The sequence below is a fragment of the Chelonoidis abingdonii genome, chromosome 10 (assembly GCF_003597395.2).
Source record: "Chelonoidis abingdonii isolate Lonesome George chromosome 10, CheloAbing_2.0, whole genome shotgun sequence".
NCBI classification, from domain to species: domain Eukaryota; kingdom Metazoa; phylum Chordata; order Testudines; family Testudinidae; genus Chelonoidis; species Chelonoidis abingdonii.
In genome coordinates this window covers 81,019,963-81,022,370 of record NC_133778.1, presented here as the reverse complement: position 1 = coordinate 81,022,370, position 2,408 = coordinate 81,019,963, and positions in this window count along the sequence as shown.

The following is a 2,408-nucleotide window of genomic DNA, read 5'->3' as shown; positions in this document are numbered from 1 at the left end:
GGTGGGTGGGCAGCACCAGGCAGGAGGCACTGGGCGGGTGGCACTGGTGGGTGGGTGGCTTTGGGTCGGCACCACCAGACGGGCAGCACTGGTGGGTGGGCAGCACCAGGCAGGAGGCACTGGGCGGGTGGCACCAGGCATACGGCACTGGTGGGTGGGCGGCACTGGGTCGGTGGCACCGGGCAGGTGGCACTGGTGGGTGGGCGGCACTGGGTCGGCGGCACCGGGCAGGCGGCACTGGTGGGCGGGCGGCACCGGGTCGGCGGCACCAGACGGGCAGCTCTGGTGGGCGGGCAGCACCAGGCAGGCGGCACTGGGCGGGTGGCACTGGTGGGTGGGTGGCAGCGGGTCGGCAGCACCAGACGGGCAGCACTGGTGGGTGGGCAGCACCAGGCAGGCGGCACTGGTGGGCGGGTGGCACCAGGTCGGCAGCACCAGGCAGGCGGCACTGGGCGGGCGGCACCGGTGGGGGCTGCCTGGGGCTGCCATCTGCCCGGGGCAGTGACTATCCCATCCGCAGGCTGCAGGTGCTGATTGAGCCCTAGGGCTGGGCTCGCTCCCAGGCCCTGTCCAGCCTGTCTGGAACTGGGCTCTGGATTTTTCCCTTCCACGCGTGGTGCTTTGCACTCGGCTTTCTCGCATTTCAGCCTGTTGAATTCAGCCCAGTTCTCCAGTTTGTCGAGGTCGCTGTGAATTCGAATCCTGCTTGGTGTCATCCGCACACGCTGGAAGCCTCCTCCCCTGCCCTCATCCTGGCCTTTCCCGAAGACATTGGACAGGGAGGGACCCCCCGAGCTACCCCAGCCCGCAAGATCCGTTTGCTGGCGGAAGCACTTCGATGGGCCAGGCCCCCGTGGGCGCCCACTCTTCCTCCAGGGGAGCCTCGGCCTCTCCAGCTCCTCAGCCTGGGCCTGAGGGTGCCAGCCGCTCTGTGAGCTCGGGGCAGCGAGTCCCACTGGGACAGACCCACAGAAAGACTGGCCATTGTGCAGGGAGCAGTGCCCCCCTACTCCCTCCCAGAACCCCAGCCCCTGCCCCAGCCCTGAGCCCCGAGGGTGGAGGGGGACAGAGTGAGGGGGGGGGCTCAGAGAAGGGGCGGGGGCAGGGCAGGGGTGTTCGGTTTTCTGCAGTCAGAGTAGGGAGGTCCGAGAAATGAAGGTCAGGAGCCCAGCTGGACTGACCCCCCCCCGCCCTTCAGGCTGTGGCAGGTCCGTTCCCCCCAGCAGCCAGCCCCTCCCCCCCCGTGCTTTGTTCTCCAGCTGGGGGCTCTGCTCAGCTCCGCCCCCCAGTGCTTTGTTCTCCAGCTGGGGGCTCTGCTCAGCTCCGCCCCCCAGTGTTTTGTTCTCCAGCTGGGGGCTCTGCTCAGCTCCCCCCCCTCCGAGAGCGCTGGTTGTAGGTGTCAGTGTCCTGGCGACTGGATTCTCCATTGATATGGGCTTGGCTGGCCTCTTTTAATGGCCTATCCCAGCTGAGAGAGCTGGGGACGTTCACACCTATGTCCCTTCGCCTGCCTGAGACAAACTGTCCCCTCCCCCTTCATGCCCCAGGCAGCCATGCAAAATAGAGGGGAAACTGAGGCGCACTCCCACTTGGTCCCTGTGGCAGGGCCACACCTCACGGGCACAGCACCTCCTGCTGGACATCCTGGGAATGCGCTGTTTCCAGCCCGGGCTCCCTCGGCAGGCCGATGTCTCGCCCGCCGCTGGCCCTGTGTCCCTCCTGGAGCCCGGTGCCCTGTGCTTAGGGGTTCTGCCCCCCCGCAGTGCCCCTTGGGACAAGCAGGGAGGATTGACAGGGGATGTCGCAGGGGAGTTTTACTGGGGCTGTCTGCATGGGGGAGGGGAGAACAGGGGGTGACTTCACTTGAGGGACGGTGCCTGAGCCTGTAACCTGGGCACGAGTCGACACCTTTGCCCCGGAAACTGGACAAAGGCTGGGGGAGGAGTCGGGGGGAGGGACGGGCTGGAGGGGGGTTTTCAGTTTGGGGCTGGCTGTGACACCCCTCGCTCTGGGTCTCCCCTCCCCAGCGAACCCCCACCCCTACCCCCACCCTGCCTCAGTGGCTACTGCCCATCTCCGTTAGCCCCTGCTCCCTGGGGCAGACGGACTCTGGGAACCACTCATCACCGGCTGCCTCCGCCTGACCCCGGGGTGCCCCTCTGCAGCCCCAGGACCCTCCTGGGCCTTCGCCGCAGCCTGGGGCTTCCCCAGCCCCCCCTGCCCTTCCCCAGCCCTGCTCCACCCTCGGTCCCCTCCCCCACCCCCTGCCCTGCTCCATCCTCAGTCCCCTCCCTCACCTTCCCCAGCCCTGCTCCACCCTTGCTCCCCTCTCAGTCCCCTCCTCCGCCCGCTGCCCTGCTCCACCCTCGGTCCCCTCCCCCATCCCCAGCCCTGCTCCACCCTAAGTC